Source organism: Megascapheus bottae, chromosome 1 (assembly GCF_031878675.1).
Source record: "Megascapheus bottae isolate mThoBot1 chromosome 1, mThoBot2.hap1, whole genome shotgun sequence".
NCBI classification, from domain to species: domain Eukaryota; kingdom Metazoa; phylum Chordata; class Mammalia; order Rodentia; family Geomyidae; genus Megascapheus; species Megascapheus bottae.
This window is the reverse complement of record NC_143509.1, coordinates 34875068-34893781: the sequence shown is the minus strand read 5'-3', so window position 1 is coordinate 34893781 and position 18714 is coordinate 34875068. Positions and strand designations below refer to the sequence as shown.

General features: G+C 35.2%; 1 protein-coding gene across 1 annotated transcript in view; it reads right to left on the bottom strand.

The window, feature by feature from the left end:
• The window catches only part of Naaladl2 (N-acetylated alpha-linked acidic dipeptidase like 2), an 855862-nt gene that overhangs the window by 324975 nt on the left and 512173 nt on the right, over positions 1-18714 (bottom strand). The gene's annotated exons all lie outside the window — the stretch shown is intronic.

Sequence of the window (18714 nt, the reverse complement as noted above, 5' to 3'; positions counted from 1 at the left end):
AAATTTATTCTCAAAAAATTATTTGTAGATTAGTGTTGGTTTCAACGAAATAATTATGAAATAGCACCTCTTCCCATAGAAATATGTTAGTTATAGTTTCCCTATGTCAAGTATTTCCTATAACACTGAAAGTGAAACCATGTGTCAGTCCCTTAAACTAGCCTGCAAAGTCTCAAAACATGCAAACTCACAACAATGCATTCTCTGATTTATATGTTATGCTTTGTCAAGCTCTATCGAAGGCTCTCTTAGCAAGGTTCTACAATTTCTTCACCAGATTTGATGTCAAATAACCTTACGCAAGTTGTTCTAATCATTTTCATTACTTTCAAGCAAATGATCAATCTTAAAAGGCACCACAAAGCATGTTACTGGATGAGTATAGCCACGAGTTTATCAGTTTGCTCCCTATTAAAAATCTCATTTCATATTCATTGTATGGATCATCATCTCTTTTTTAATATACAAAGCATGTTCTATTTATTCCATTTTATCATAGATAATAGATGTACATAAATACACATGTACACTTACGTTTAAGTACTTGTATGTTTTTTTACATTTATTTATAGCAGTTCCAACCAAAGCCTAATATAGCTATTAGTTTGTAATCTGATATTAATTTTCATTTTCTTTAGGTTCCTCTTCCCTCTTTATTTTTCCTTTATCTTTAGCTGAAGAATTTGTATGGTTTCACAGACTCTAGGTTTTGATGGTTTGGCCTCCTAGTTTGGTTCGATAAGCTCCTGTAGGCCCTGTGATCTCTATGGGAGGCAGGGGTGCAATGGATAATTAGGAGAGTTTCTTTGTTTGCTTTTTGGGGAGCCATGACAATTGTACCACTGTCAGGGGTTACACAAGGCTTTTTCAGATCCCTTCCTGCTGAGGAAAGCTATTGACCCTTCATTGCCTAGACCCATTGGATCTGCCAATGGGCAACATTGTGTTTCTGTGGGTTCCTCCTTTATGTATTCTTGAGATTACTTCAGTGAAGCAAATATTCCCCTGCTTGTTTATTTGTGCCCTTTGTTATAAGGCTCTTGTTATAAAAAGACATTGTGAGGGATCTCTTCTGCCTTCTACAGCTGCCTGTTTAATATCCTCATTGAGAAGCATTTAGTGCTGGAGGTGTGCTGTTTCCATCAGGGCCTGAGGACTTATTCAGGTGGACTCTGGAGCCCTTTGGCTGTCCAGAAATCCTACAGCTCCCTGGATTCCTGGGTTCACCATCTCTTAATGATCAGTGAATGAACATTTGCCCTGAGCTGGTAATGGGGCTTAGTGGTAGAGTGCTTGCCTAGCCCTGGGATCAATTCTTCAGTACCACATACAAAGAAAATGGTGGAAGTGCATTGTAGCTCAAGTGGTAGAGTACTAACCTTGAGCAAAAGAAGCTCAGAAACAGTGCCCTGGCCCTGAGTGCAAGCCCCAGGACTGGCAAAAAAATGCATTGTATTTATAAACCGACATGTTCAGTTGAAATCCTTCTGTAAACTACTTAACGATAATTTTAAAAATGAAAGAATATAAAGTGAAAAACAAATTTTCTTTTGTGCAAAAATGGAAGAGACTCTTAACTTTTGAAAACATGTAATTGTGAAAATTTTCTGTCCTTCTGAAATGTAATAAAATCTTTGCAAAATCATGTCAGATATACAACCCTGGAATAGATTATTTTTCTAAAGTATCTGAGAGCCATCACTGAAAATGCAAACAGGAAGGTTTATAGCACCCCCTGACACCCAGTTCATTTGAGAGGACAGGAACATAAAATCTGTAGATGATTGGCTCCAACTTGAAAATCTATTTCCTGTCATAAAGAAATGAAAAATATATTTTTCCTTTGGATAGAGACAGCTAGCCAACATAGGTTGCTTACCCTATTATCAAGTATATTTTATATGAATTACATGTGACAAATGATTCTTCTTTACTTGAGGAATGACTAATGATTATTTATTTGAGAAAATACATGCAATAGGTTTATCTACATGGCTTTAGAAAACAGTACATTTTTTCAGAATGCTTGATATATTACATTATAAGTGCTTATTTCACAATTAAAGCAGTTCTTTATTTTTTATCAGTAATAGATAGGAGTTTAGGTGGGCTGACATTTTGTTTTCAATTTTATTTTCTGAACAAGAGATAGATTTATGAAAGATTATTTTTCTACTTTAAAAAGTTCTTTAAATCAAGTCCTGGTGGCTTACATCTATATTCCTAGATATTCAGAGGGCTGAAATGTGAAGACTGGCTTGAACAAGCTGGAACAAAAGGTTTTTCTTTAGAATTTTTAAAAAAGTTCTGTTACTAGCTTTGCTTCATTCTGGCTATTAATATACTTCTACATATATACATACTTCTACATGCACAACTACATATTATTATATTTTTTTTCACTGGAATTTATGAGTGGTATATTCCAAAATAGTCTCCAAATAGAAGTAAATACTCATCTAAAATATGCATCTATCACTTCTTTGAACATCTGTTATAGGAGAGGGAGTTTATAATTGCTGAAAATGTTCTATCCTATTTATGAACCTTCATGCACAAAGGAATTGCAGAGAACATCATTCAACCAATGTAAAGAAGAGATAGAGGAGAGAGTGCTAAATAGTGTAAGGGAACCAAGCAAAACAAGCTGACAATAGGAATAGATAAAGTTCTTTAGAAGAAGACTTTCTTTTCCTGAAATTAACCTTGGAGGAACAATACACTCAGTGTAGTACATGTGTGCACATGAAGGAATTGAAGTCTTGAAGTTGTACACCAACCTTGATTTTGGGTTAAGGTGTTTATGTGTATTTTTTGGTTTCATATGTGTACCAGTAATGGAGCTTGAAATGCTGGTCTTGCACTCTCACTTGGCTTTTTTTTAAACTCACAGTGGTAGCCCTACCACTCGGGCCACAGCCCATTTTTAGATTTTAGCTGGTTAATTGCTGGCAAGAATCTCTCACCTTTAACTGTCCAGGCTGGTTTTGAACTATGATCCTCAAGCTGAAAACTCCTCAGCCACTAGGATTATGTTTAACAGTGGGCCACATGTGATTTTATTCTTTGTACAGCCCTTGTCTAGCTTATTTGTGTGGTTATTTCAATCATGTATTCATTTTTTTGTATAACTATTTGTTTTGTTGAATTTTAAATTTGATATTTATTTAATACATTGAAGTAAGCCAGACCTAAAGAAACATAGGCTCCTTTGTTTGCCTCTTTTGTAATAATTAGTATGTGTCTAGGATAGTTCTAGCAGAGGATCACAATAGCTTAATAGCTACATATGACCAAATAAAATAATGCTAATCAAAATGAACTCCAAGATATGGAAACATGAGTTTTGTTTTTAAGTACTATCTGAAGTTATTTCTTTTTCCTTTGGTTAATCCCTTGTTGTCAGTGTTTGATTCTGGTACCCCTTGTCTTGTATACACTTTTATCTGATTTGGGGAAGAGAAGGGAAATAACAGGATGGTGAGAGTAATACAAAACTCTATGTTGGAAATGTACTTTATAACTCGTGGGGCGGGGTCTGAGGGAAGGGAAAGTGGAAGAAAAACTTGTTCTGTGTAAAAAGTTATATATAAAGAAAGGTCTTAACATTTTTGTCTTGAAAAGAGCTTATTAACTGAATTAGTCTGGAAAATGATTCATCCTGGCAAGTATTTCAATAAATTGTGTGCCTTTTGCTTTACATTTCTCAAAAAAATGAGAATAAAGTATTATGTAATCCATTAGGAACCATGCAGCCATTTTCTTATTACATTATAGACTATTCAGCTAACCCAGCACCATTAGTAAAATTTAGTTTGTCTTCTGAAACAGTACTATAAAGATCAGAAAACATTACCATATTAACTTTTCTTCCTCTATACCTCAAAAGGGAGTTCTTATTACTACCTCATGGGGGATATCATTCTTTCTGACTGAAGCATAGAATTCCATTGTACATACAGATCATATTGTCTTGGTCTAGTCATCTACTTAAAGGCATTTAGATTGGTTCCTTAGCTTCTGTTAAGTAATGCTACAAAGAAGTAGTTATGCTGGTAGCTTTAACGTGGTTTTTTTGTGATCATTTGGATAAATGCCCAAGAGTAGGATTGTTGGGTCATAGGGAAGCTCTATGCTTTCTCTTTGGAGGAATCCCCATACTTCTTTCCAGAGAGTTTACTGGCTATTCTCTCTGAAGAAGTCTCTTTTTAACCCTTTAGTCCATTTATTAATGGGGTGGTTGTTTCTTTGGGGAGTTTTTAATTGGAGCTGAAAATTTTTGATATGAGACCTTTCTTTCTGCATATCTTTGACATAAAAAGTCAAATTTCCAAAATTAAAAATCTGTGGAGAATATTGTATCAGCTCTCTGTGAATGAACATTATTTTGTACCTACTTCATGATATATGGAGATTCAGTGCTGTAGTGGTTGTTGATTTTGTTATTATTGTTTTGAGCTGGTCTTGGAGCTTGAATAACTTGAGTGTTGTCTCTGAGCTTTAAGCATAAGGGTGGCACTCTACCCCTTAAGCCAAAGCTCCACTTCTTGTATTTCTGGTAATTATTTGAAGATCAGTCTGACAAGCTTTGCTACCTGGGCCAGCTTTGAACTGTGATCTTACCCTCCAGAATAGCTAGGACAAACACAAGAAACTGTCACCAGGCTGTGAATGGCTTTTAATGAATTTACTGTAGGATGTTTTCTTTTTAGATAATTGAAAACTAAGGGCAAAATATAAACCAAATACCAACAACAACCAAAAAAGCAATCCATTCCAGGTACCACACAGTAAAAAAGAAGAAAAGAATATGAATACAGCGTATCCCATTTGATATGGGTAAGCTACATCAGATAAATTATTGCTGGAGAGTTTGTACAAATTTCAAGTGCTTTTGAGTTCTAACATATGTTATAAAACTACAGCCACTTAGGTGTCTAAAGCTGAACATTTGTAAAATCTCTTCTTTTACAAAGCAATAACCAACCAGGTAGAAAAAATAGCCTAACCTAATATACCTCCTTCTTCAGCCCACAGTACTTTAAACAATACCCACCCTCGCCACACCCACAGTTTTTATGACCCAATGTGAGCTCAGAAGGTATGTCACAATTCCTTTTAAATTCAAATGAAGGCAAGCCATCTGATTTCCACTGGTAACACTAAAATGCACAAGCTAGGCAAGCATACAGGTCATATACCAATTTCCTTTGTACATCATTTAGAGAAAGAAAACAGTGCTTGTCATTCAACCTCATGTAACTCCAGCTTCCAGGAACATTAGTGAAAGGTGAGAACATGTAATCCACTTTAGATATTTGGCCCAACTGCACATTGACATGAATAATAACCTAACAAAGGGATCATGACTATTTTTTATATATTTAGATAAGATGTTCAGCAGTTATTTCACATGAGAAAATAAAGGTGTTGTTCTTTTTTCCATATTTTTTATTGTAATTAGTAGAAAGGTTATATTCACCAGATAGAAGGTGCATTAAAAGGTGCTGTTCTTTAAAAAAACATTTCTTTTATCTTAACTATTAAGAAGTCAAAATAGATTCAATATTTACTACTGTATTTTGAAATTATGAGTAGATTTGATTCAGAATTTCAAGAGCGTTAATATTCTTTTTCTGTTTTTCTTTCCTAGGTAATTCAACTCTATTCTTCCAAACCTAAGAAAAGAAATCCATGATCCTCCCTCACTTCCCTCCCTTCCCTCCATTCTTTTTTAAATCATAACTCTATCTCTATTGAAACATCAAGCAAGTTTAATCGAGGCTTCCCCAGAGCTCAGCTGAATTCATGCAGGACTAAATTAGAAGGTGTAGGAAGTCAGGAGTAGATAGAGAATGACTGCAATCATATCTGCTCAGGGGGCTGAGATTCGAGAATAGCAATTTGAAGCCAGCTCAAACAGAAACATCCCAGAGACTCCTATCTCCAGTTAAGCAAAAAGCCATAAGTAGAGGGGTGTCATGCCAGCCTTGAGCAAAAAAAAGCTAAGGGAGAGCACAAGGAACTGAGTTCAAATCACAATATCAACACACACACACACACAATAAATAAATAAATGCAGTATTTTAAAAGATTAGGAGATCATAAGGCAAGATATTACTTTTCTATGCATATTTCTTATTATCAGAAATCATTTTGTTTTATTTTCTGTACTTTAATTTGGTCCAAGTGTTTTTAAGCTCTCATCATTGAACATCACAAGTGTTTAGACCATAAGTAAAATTAAATACATATTATATACTACACATTTAATATGTGGTACAGCACTAAATTGCCTTTTAAAATTTTTTATTGTAATTAATAGAAGGATTACATTATATTCGCCAGATAGAAGGTACATTGTGACCCCTTCTCATGTTTTTGTCCCCATTTCCCTTCCACACCCCCTCCCCTCATCTTGTCTTCCCCCTTCCATAACCTATTTCAAATAAACAAATAAACATATATTCAATATATCAGATAACAAGGTAAGATGAGAAATAACATAGTACATTAAGAGCAGTCACACCTTATATGGTTCTTGTTTCTGTATCTTGGAGGTCCTTTCATTTAGCCCCATCCTATATGGCCTTACTTGTCTTTATAAAGAACTGATTGTAATTTCATTATACATATCTTAGCTCTTTCTTATTTTAGTATTCTACTCAGAATTTTTAAAACAGTACCACTGAGATAGAGCTTATGTGAAGTATGAGGCGCTAATGGGTTTATGCCTAATAGAAAATCTTGATTGTAGATAATTACTGAATTGGCTTCCATAAGCTCATTATAGTACTCAGTAGAAGTTAATGTATCCTAACAATATTAATTGAACCAAAACAATGTATGAAGGGATCATAATTCCAGTTGACAACCTTAAGATGATGAGTTTTAAATGCAAAAGTAACTATAACATTTTTTCTTCCAAGGTTATTATTGAATTAAGTAAGTTATGGCTAATTATTAAAAATGCTAATTATGTCTACTTTCAGAATTAGTTCAATAATTATTTACTCTCCTCTGCCTCTGAGTAATTAGCATAGATATCTTACTTAATATTGCCTTATTGCATAAAAAAAGGAGTTAGCAGTGAGTATTAAATATTTTTGTAAACATTGTACTTTGTGCTAGTTTGTTTTCTGGGTGACTATTTTCTCTTTCTTTCCCTTCTCATTATGTGGCTTGTAGTTTCTAAACTATACTGTTTTGTTGTTGTTGTTGTTGTTGCTGTTGTTTTTTGCAGGGGAGTCGGTTGTGGGACTTAAATTCTGGGACTGATCATTGTTCTTGAGCTCTTCAGCTCAAGCCTACTGCCCTATTCCTTGAGCCACATGCTACTTCTGGATTTCTGATGGTTAATTGGAGATAACAGTCTCAGGGACTTTAGTATCCACGATGGCTTTGATCCGAGATCCTCAGATCTTAGCCTCCTAAGTAGCTAAATGTGAGCTACCACACCCGTTTTCTAACCTACACTTTTTAAACCAATTGTAAACAAATTCATAACAGGTCTCATGTATGACATGAAAAGCATTGCTTAGTACTATATAAAGAAAAACATTTACAAAAACATTACTTAGAACTGTATAAAATCCACCTCAATACTGAGTTATCCTTTTGTCTTATCTATATCAATTCTTTTACATTCATTCAATGACAAATATTCTATAATATTTGACATTACAAGCAAAATGGTTCTTATTTAATAATGCTTATAGCTTTCTATTTAGTTTTCACACCGTGTCATTCAACACATTTGTGTATCAGAAAAACAATATTTCCATTCCTAATCTTAGCAGCTATCTCATTTAAATGCATTTGCTTTCATTCATGACTAAAATTACATATTACTGAAAATTACACAATATAGACTGTTGGAATGGGCCAAGAGTAAACTGTGGGTCCTCAGGTGAACAGCAATTTTGTTCTTAAATTTTTGTACTTGTCATTGTAGCTACAAAATTTAACTATCCAGCATTTAATTACATTAGACTTGTTTAAATGAAATAGCTTATTTTTATTTAAATAAGATAATCTTGTTATCAGTTCAGTAATTTTTATATAACCTTTATCATTTGCTGTTGTGTTAACTCCAAAACTACTAAAACAAATCTATTACATTTTATATAATTTATATTTCTATTGAAGAACTGCAGCTTCATTGATTAGAATGACATTCTTTGGAATTCCAATTGTGTTTCCAAATTAATTTTATGACCTCTAATTATGAAAACAGTGCTTAGTCTCTTAAAAATACATCTGCATTGCTTTTATTTACTTATAATCAAAATAAAATATAATTATATTATTCCATTGTTAAAGTAAGAGTTTTGTCTTATTTTTATTTATTTATTTATTTTACAAGTTTAGTATTGTCTAGGGAATGAATTTGAGGAATTCTTATGACTGAGATTATTTACTAAGGTTGAAAGCATCTCTATGTTTCTCAGTGCCTATTACCTTATTGATACTCTGCTGGAGAGTTCTGTTCATAATACAATAGTAATGATTTAGTGTTCCTATTTTAAAACTGCTTACTATTAGTTACTATTGAGCTTTCTCTATAATTTTATATTATATTAAACCTTGCCTTTTGTTATTTCAACTGAGTACTGATTGCTCATGACTGTAATCCTAGGCACTCAGGAGGCTGTGATCTAAGGATCAAGGTTCAAAACCAGCCCAGACACAAAGGAGTGAGACTATCCAGCAAACACCTGGGAGCAGAGGTGTGGCTCAAGTGGTATTGCCAGTAGTTGTACTTCCTGTTTCTTTGTGGTTGTAACTCTCATTGTATTATTTCATCACTCTCTTGTATCTCTATATGAATTGTGATTAAGCTGTTTTATTCTAATAGTTGCTCTAATTTCTCTCATTGCATCAAACCCATTTGCATGTGCCCACATGAATCCGTAAGCCTGCATTCACACACATACACACACATGCACACGCATACAAAGAGAAGAGTTGAAGAGACAAAGTCAAGAAGTAAAGTTTGCTTTATGATTCTATTTCCTAAATAAAACTTTTCTCCTTAAAAGCCTTTTCCTTTGATTCAGAAGAGCCATATAATGAATGATTGCTGTTCTTAAGGTACTATGTTATCTCTTATCTCTTTTGCTGTCCCTTGGTTATCTCATGCTGTTACAGTATCTCACTTTGTTACCTGATATATCAGATATATTTGTATTTGGTTATTTGAAATTGGATAGGGAAGGGGGGAAAACAAGATGAGGGGTGGGGGTGGGGGGGAAGGAAATGGGGACCAAGACATGTGAAAGGGTATCAATGTATGTGAATTAATGCACCATCTATCTGGCAAATATCATGTAACCCTTCTATTAATTACAATAAAAAATATATGAAAAAAGCCTTTCCTTTGATCAGTTATAACATTCATTATTTATTCTAAGTTTATTCTGCTCACTTGTCAGAAGGAGACTCATCAATATTCAATTGGCTACAACTTTTCCCATACCTCCTTTTTTTCCATGGCCTAGTGAACTGTAAGCACTTTTTTTTCCTGCATAACTTCCTATAATTTTCTTATCTTGCAATTCTGTAGATTCTTTATCTTAACCAATTTGGACCTGGATCTATACTGAAGTCAAGACTACTGTGGTGTTTTTTTCTTTTGTTATATCTGCATTTATTGACTCTTAATTGCCATAGTTTAAGAAGCATTACATTAGCAGATTTCAAAGTCACCTTTTGAAAAATGAACTTTTGAGTAAGATTTGCCATTCACTGAAGCTCAACTTTTTTTTGCAAGTGTCATAATGAAGCAAGAATGTGAGGTTATAAGTTTTGTTAAAAGATTTACCCTTGAGAACATGTGAAGTTATTACAAAAGATGAACGTCTTTATTCAGCAAAATATAAGGAAAACAACACATTGTGTATTAACTATAGAGAAAAAGCAAAAAATGGTAGCCTATACATGTGCTAGATACACACAGAAAATAGAGGGACCTAGAGTTACAGAGAGGTAAGGAGCACTAACCTCACGCAGAGCACCTATGTTCTAAATTCACTATATGAAAGGTATGTGATCACTTGACTAATTACCATTATGATCGGTTGATTTTATTACCACTGTTGGCAAATCAATGTGTTTACTTAAGAACACATGTTCTCTAAGAACACAAGTAAAATCCAACACTGTTGGTTGAGCAAGCTACCATTATTGGACAGGTGTACAGTTTCCGGATCAATAAAACAAGTATGAGTCCTTGCCTGCTACAAATGTAGTAGTTGCTCAAGACTGAAACTCATAACCATGTGGTTGATGGGGAAAACCAATGTTGTATAAAAAAATAATATGAAACTGGATCCAGGTATTGTGGTCATTTCAACCTGCTATTCTGTAGCTTAAGTATGTCCATTTCTCTCCCCATTTGCTTTTCCATATGTGTTTTAAATGGATTTAAAAGATATAATATCCAGGCATGGGTGGCCAGACATGTAAGTTTAGCTGTTCAGGAGACTGAGGCCTGAGCATCCTGTGCCAGCAGGAATGTCCCTAAGCTTCTTATCTATTGTTAACCATAAAAAAAAGCCATAGGTGGAGCTGTTTCTCAAGAGGTAGAGAACTAGTCTTGAGCATTATAGATCAGGGATGAGTCCATGCTCTGAATTCATGCTGATTATCCAGCACTAAAAAAACAAAAACAAAAGCAAAAAAAAAAAAAAAAACAAGAAAGAAAGAAGGAAGGAAGAAAAAAAAAGAAAAGGAATAAAGTGATTTTTGATTTGGTGATTGAGCATATTAATTTAATTTTAAACTCCCTATGAGATCTAGAGTAGCTGTCTCTGTATCAAGGTAATTTTCTTTAATTTATTATTAGCAGAACTGGAATTTGAAGCTAGGGTCTTGTTATTTCTGGGCAGGCAGTTTAGCACTTGAGTCACTCATGGCTCTTCCACCTCCTCTTATTGTTTTGTTTTGTTTTGTTTTTTTTTCTTACTGTTTTACTGTTGGGGCCTGGTCTCCCTCTCTGGGGCCAGGTCATCATTCAGGCTTAGTGGCCATTAAAGGGCGTTGGCCAGGCATTCCTCGCATATCTCTCGAGGTATTCACATTCCTTACATACCTCTCTTGAATATTTCTGTGTACTTGACTCAACTGAACCCCCAGCCTGCGCCTGCTTTCCTGCACCGTCCACCCAGTACCTGAAAGTTTGCCCTGACCCTTAGTGATAGCACTTTGGCCTTTTTTCTGCTCTCCCTTTCCCCACCTCCTCTTTCCCCCACAGTATATAACTAAGTGCCCAAGGCAATAAAGAGAGATCTGCTGCACTTTTATGGCTGACACATCTCCTGGCTCAGTGTTGTTTTCTCTCGGGTAATTGGGGGAGGGCTGGGTTATCAATACTTGCCATCTCTCGTGGCTCCTTGGGACTTCAGGCTGGCCCTGGGTGTCCCGCTCATTCCCGTGTTGCTGGAGAGCAACATTCTACTACCACTTGAGCTACACCTCCACAAACATGATTTTTTAAAATTTATTGTTGGGATAATTTATAGATGGGTTATAGTTACATTCATCAGGTAGTGGGTACATTACTTCTCCCACATTGATACCCCTTCTCAAGTATTTGTTCCTGTTTCCCTCCCTGCACCCCTCCCAATCATCTTGTTTTCCCCCTTACCCTCCCTATTTCAAATAAACAATAAATGTATATACAATATACCAGGTAACAAAGTTAGATAGATTAACCACATGAGACTAACCACAAGAGAAGAAAAAAGAAGATAAATAACATAGTGCATTAAGAACAACAGTCATATGCCCTAGAGTTCATTTCATTAGTGTCATCCTGTATGATCTTATGTACGTAGATTTTGAGCTATTCTAATCCTTGGCTAGGAGAGTCCTAGATGTGTACTAATTATTACAAATGAGGGAAACCATGGAGCCTATGTTCCTTTATGTCTGGCTTGCTTCACTTAATGCGATTTTTTTTCCAAGTCTTTCCATTTCCTTACAAATGGGGCAATGCCATTCTTTCTGATGGCAGCATAGAATTCCATTGTGTATAAGTACCACATCTTCTTGATCCTGATACTGAAGGGTATCTGGGTTATTTACATATCTTTGCTATGGTAAATAGCACTGCAATGAACATCCTTGTGTTAGTTTAATGCCCTTGTTTCTGGATATTTGTATACATGACAAGGAGTGGAATTGCTGGGTCATAGGGGAGCTCTGTGTTTAGTCTTTTGAGGAATCGCCATACTGCTTTCCATAGTGGTTGAATGAGTTTACATTCCCACCAATAGTAGTGATCCCTTCTGACCACATGTTGTTATTAGATTTCTTGATAATGGCCATTCTCATTGGAGTGAGGTGGAATCTCAAGGTTGTTTTATTTTGCATTTCTTTTATGACCAGAGATGTTGAGCATTTCCTCATGAGTCTATTTCCATTCTTATTTCCTCTTCAGAGATGTCTCTCTTGAAGACTTTAGCCCACCTTTATAGCTTTCATTTTAGTTGTTGATCATACTTGCATCATTTCCTTCCCTGTGTGCACCCTAGAATCAAGGTTTGAATTCATTCATCTTACTTTCTCAGCTGGAAATTGAACACTTGAGCCACATTTCCATCCAGGATTTTTCCTGGTTATTTTGGAGCTGTGGCCTTAAAATCTTTTCTGTCTGAACTAGCATCAAACACTGATCTTTCAGGTCTCAGCCTTCTGAGTAGCCAGAATTACAGGAGTGGCATAGTGTTGGCCATCATATTTGAACATTTTAATTTAATTAACTTATCTGATTTTTGGATATGCTAGAAACTGGGACAGAGATAACATATTCCAAAACTTAAAAGTTCACATAAAATGGAAACTTTGAGAAACTGTTGACATTTACCAAAACACAGAAAAATGTGAATGTTTTTCAGAAATTAATTTGGCTCTTATGGATGAATGTAAGATAAGCATTCACTTGAGCTTTCTATGGAGAGGGAACCATCTGGAGACTTTTGTGGAATTTTTCGTATTTTGATTTTAGCAAAGATAATGCCAAAAAATTGTTTTTAACAATAGCATTTTTTCTTGGAAAGAATAACTGATATCTAAGACTTTAACTTCATCCTAATTATAACAAACAAAACTGCTATTCAACTTGGTTTGAATTATTCTTTTGCGAATGTTCTTCATTAAAATGTTCCTCCCACAATATGTAGTTTTCCTTCCACAACATATAAAATACATTGAAAATATCCTTATGGTAAAATCCATTTAATATTTTTAAAAGCCAACATCCAAACCTTGCACTGGTAGCTCATACCTTTAATTCTACCTGTTCATGAGGCTTTTATCTGAGGATTATGGCCCAGAGCCTGCCTGGGCAAGAAAGTTTGTGAGAGTCTTACCTCCAATTAGCAAACAAAACAAAACAAAAAACAAACACAAAAACCCACCAGAAACAGATCTGTGGTTTAAGGGGTAGAGTGTTAGCCTTGAGCAAAAATCACTCAGGGGTGGAGCTCAGGTTTTGAGTTCAAGTTGCAGGACACACACACACACACACACACACACGCATGCACGCATGCACACACACACACCAACAAGCATTCATTCATGGAATATGTTGCCCTTCTCTTTTTCTCAATCTCACTTTCTTGCTACTTCCTTTCTCTAAGCATATATGTGGCTTTCTTGCAATACATCTCCATACTTTTCGAATATCTATGTATCTATGTATCTATCTATAAATTTTGGAGGTGGTTGGGCTTGATCTCTGGCCCTGGGCCCTGTCCCTGTGTTCTTTTGCTCAAGGCTACCACTCTACTAAGTATTTCACAGACTGGCTTTCAACTGTGATCAGCAGATCGTAGCCTTCAGAGTAGCTCGAATTACACATGTGAACCAGCACCCAGTTCTCACAATATCTTAAATATTCAATTGTCTTTAGAATAAAAGGTGATAAAAGAATGCAAGAATTAGTAAATATTAGTAAAGTTTGTTGATCTATCTTCTTTCTCATGCAAGTTGAATCAAATTAAATACAAAGAAAAAATTTCATTTAGATAATCAAATTACTCCAGACAGAATGAAAATGGAAACACTTCTTTTAGACTGAGCCCTTCACACTATGAGGAAACTGATATTACTTTTTAATCTTCCTGTTTGAATGTGTGACACTGTTTATACAATCTAGAGGCAAAAAGAACATGAGTCCAAGTAGGACTTTCAGCAACATCCTCTCCTACCCTGTCCTCTTAATCCTCTGCCAAGTGAATGCCAGAGGCCAGAGGATTATGGTCCACTTCCTAGAGAAGTTTGTGACCACTTCCACACTGCTTCCATACATTTTTCAGCTGATCTATGCCCTTGCTTACTTCTCATTTGCTCCCCAGGTACTCAGGACAGTCACCAGTCTCCGTATGAGCACAATCAATCAATGCCCTATCTGCTCTCCCACTCTCCAGTCAGTGTTCAACATTTTTGGCAGCATAAATATAAAATGCATAACATTGAAATGCCTTCTTATTATACTATGTTTAAGACTGGAATCCTAAACAGGATTAGTCTCACTACCTTCTACCCCACCCTCTGGTTCTATCTTGCATCACACTCTTCTCTGAGCCTCACAGATAAGCTACAGAGTTCTTTGATTTCCTCACTTGTCCAGTTTCTTCTGTCCATTGACATAACCAATACCATCAAACTGTCTTTGAATACTTTCCAAGTTATCTGATCTAAACGTTTCTATATTTCACATTACCTTCTGTGAGTTTCTCAGGAAAATCTCCTCTGTCTGTCTCCTCTATCAAAGCCTAAGTGGGAGGCACTTGCTCTATAGGGCATATATATGCCACGTATGTCATACATGACATATATTATGCACACATATACATGTATATGTCATATTCTTGTATGTCACATATAACACATAACACATAAGTGTATGTGTGGTATACAATGCTATATATATGACATGCATACATATATGTGCTATATACAATATATATGCCCTATATAGGCATTTATTAAAATTCTACATTCATTCATGGAAATTATTTGGCTATTTTCTTCTCTAGATTGGGAGCTGAATGAGAAAGGATATTTCAATATTTTTCTCATAAAGTTTCTCAGCATCTTTATATGATGCCTGGCATATGAGGCATTTTCTGATATATGTCAATTATATCCATCAATGAGTGTAGAAGAGGATGTTGCAGGTTAGTGAAGGCTTTGGTGTCACACTTGCTTCCACACAAAGAGGTGTCTATGAAGATTACCTTGTGCTGATTCCTAGTGACTTACAAGTCCACTATTTCTGATGATTTCCATTTTTAAAATAAAAATATATCTGAGCCGGGAGTTGGGCCTAGTGCTAGAGTGCTTGCTTAGCAAGCACGAAGACCTGGGTTTGATTCCTGGGAACCACCTGCATAGAAAAAGCCAGAAATGGTGTGGTAGGCTCAAGTGGTAGAGCTCTAGCCTTGAGAAAACCCAAGGACAGTGACAGTGCTCAGGACTAGCAAAAAAACAAACAAACAAACAAAAAACCATCAAAATATAGGGACTGGGAGTGTGGCTAAATATGAGAGTGAATAGTATGTAAGAAACCTAATTTCCTTATATGCAAAATGCAATATCTGTTTTTTTTTTTCTTTTCCAATTGTGGGGCTTGAACAATGGGACTGGGCACTGTCTCCGAGCTCTTCAGCTCAAGGCTAGTTCTCTTACCATTTTGAGCCACTTCCAGTTTTCAGTGGTTAATTGGAGATAAGAATCTCTTGGACTTTCCTATCTGGGCTGGCTTTGAAACATGATCTTCAAATGTCAGCCTTCTAGGATTACAAGCATGAGCCTCTAAAATGTAATATCTTAATGTAAACTATCCTCTATGCCTCTTCTTAAAGCTTAACAATTACATAAGTGTGTTTAGTTTTTCAATTTCATATTTATTTTTAAATAATATCTAGACCTTTCACTTCATAGAGTATTATTTCTAAAACTTAAAGGTTTGTGGTTCTTGTATTCATCATTTCCCATTAATAGATGTATTAGCAAAGCCCTAACCTTATTATGTTACAGTGTTCATTCTGCAAATTTATATATGATTAAATTATGCCTAGGATAAGAAATCAATTTCAAATTAAATGTACTAAAATTCATGTGCACACATACACATACACATTCACAAAGAATTTGAGATTTGTTCAACCCACAGTATATTAAGGCAAATTACTCAAAGTGATGATGGCTGCAAATATTTTGCTATAACAAACAGAAAACACTCATAAATCATCAATAACTTGGCCAACTTCTACAAAAAATAGTTTAGAACTTTCTCTTTCTCTCCCTCTCTCTTTCTTTCTGTAGAGTAGCAGAGTAAAATGAGAGATCACTTGTACATTTTAGAAAATTTTCATCATATCTTCATTAGACTTTAGAGATTAACAAAGTTCTTCATTCAAGAATAAGTAAAGTCTAGGAGATACGTACCTAGTGAATTGCCCAAAAGCTGGACGTGGAGCTGTGGCTATCCTTGAGCAAAAGTCCTAAGGATAGTGCCAAGGTTCAAGCCCCAGGGTGCTTGCATACACACAAGCATGCATGCACACATGCACACATATTACTTGAGTCTATGAGTCTCTCAGTTTTGTGCTATGCTGTGTGTGTGTGTGTGTGTGTGTGTGTGTGTGTGTATGTGGTCAAATTAATTTTTGCTTGGAAAATTTTAAAGTAGATATTTGAAAAGTCAGCCATGTCTGCCTGATTATTATTTTTTTTCCAATTTCAGTCAGGTTTCCTAAACTTTCACTTTAAGCTGTGTAACTTCCCAGTGAACTCTCTTATACCTGAGTGAATTGATTTGCTATTTAGGTTCTTTGTCATAATAAGCTCATTAAATGCTGGGACCTGCTCCCAAAAATGTGAAAAACTATCTATATATGCTATTTATCTGTCATTTATTCTTCACACTGAAATCAACTACCTTTAGTCAGTTTCTATAGGTTTGATGCTGATTGTACAAGTAAGTGTAATAAACAGTATTCTTTCAGGAAAAAGCGTCAACTATGTATTTTTCATCTATTGCATATAAATCAAAAGTTTTGACAGACACTGCCAAATAGTATATGATGATAAGAAGTTCATTATTCAGCTCTCAAAATTCCAATTATGATATGTGTTTATAAACTAGGCAGGTTGTTACTCAAAACCAATGGAACATAATCAGGAAATCAATTAGAGATTTACCTTATTTTATTGTTGGTAAATAAAACAAATTAATATGTGCCATTTACTCATTCAGACACAGAAATGAAATATATACCATCTAGCTGGGTGCCAATGGCTCTTGGCTATAATCCTAACTCAGATCAAAGTTCAAACTTATCCTGGGAAGAAATTCTAAAAGACTTCTATTTTCATTAACTTCTGAAATGCTCAATATGGAGCGGTGATAGAGCAGTATCCTGGAGCAAGAACACTTAAGAACAATGACTAGACCTTGAGATTAAGCTGCAGGACCAACACACACACACACACACACACACACACACACACACACACACACACACACATCTCTTCCATCTAGAAACCATTCTTGGAGTATAGGTCTATAACTTGTGTTTTGACACATGTAAGGGTTTTTATAATCTTCTCCCCTTTACTACATTATTTGCCGAATATTTATCCTTGGAAATGAGTAAATGGAAAGGAAAAATAAGTTATATGGCATTCTGAAAATGTTTTTTTTTCTGCACATTAATAGACAAGCATCACAGAAGCAGTATATACTGAGGTACAGGCTGTGAAAGTGTGTTATGTAACTTGAAGAGATGACATAGGAACTCTCTACCTATAGTACATAAAGTTGCTCTGAAATAAACCCAGTCACACTGCATGCATGAGAGACACACACAATATCCACATAGTTCTTAATCATATCCTGTCACTAGATGTTAGTGCACATAATCAAGAAGACAAAGTAATTCAACATCAAAATCCCAAGAGAATGCCAGAGAACTAGTGTAGACTTTTAACTGAATGTAAAGATCTATGATTCTTTGTCTATTATTATCATAAAAGAAATAAAAGCACCACATAAGAAAAGAGGAAAATAATGTATACAATGTAAAGAAAGTAGAAAGTGGGAAGTCAGAGTTTAGATTCCAGAAGTTAAGACAGAGAGGTTGAAGCAAGGCAACAGAACATCTACTACAACACTGAAGTGCTAAGAGCAGACAAATGCTCTCATTATTTTTGGTTGGGATAATGGAATGTATAGAGGGGTTATAGTTATATTTATTAGGTAGTGGTTACATTACTTCTCAAAAATTGATACCGTTCTCATGTTTTTGTCACCTTTCCCATTCCTTAGCCCCTCCCGATCATCTTCTTTGATCCTTTCTCTTCCTTATTTGAAATACACAAATATAGGAAATACAATACACCAGGTAACAAAGTCAAATATAATAACCACATGATAATAAATAAAAATGGAAAAAAGAGAAAAGAAATAGCACAGTACATTAAGATCAACAATCACAAAGATAAATTCTTTTTTTTTTAATGCATTTATTAGCACACTTTACACAGGTGAAAGGTTTACTTGCCCCAGACTCTGACACCACTCAGAACGTGGAGGCATAATTGTTTGGGGAAAATTCTGAACATCATTTTTTAAATAGATGTAGTTCCATTTGCTGAATTTACCAACAGAAGTGTTGCTAAACTAAAACCAAAGTACAATGT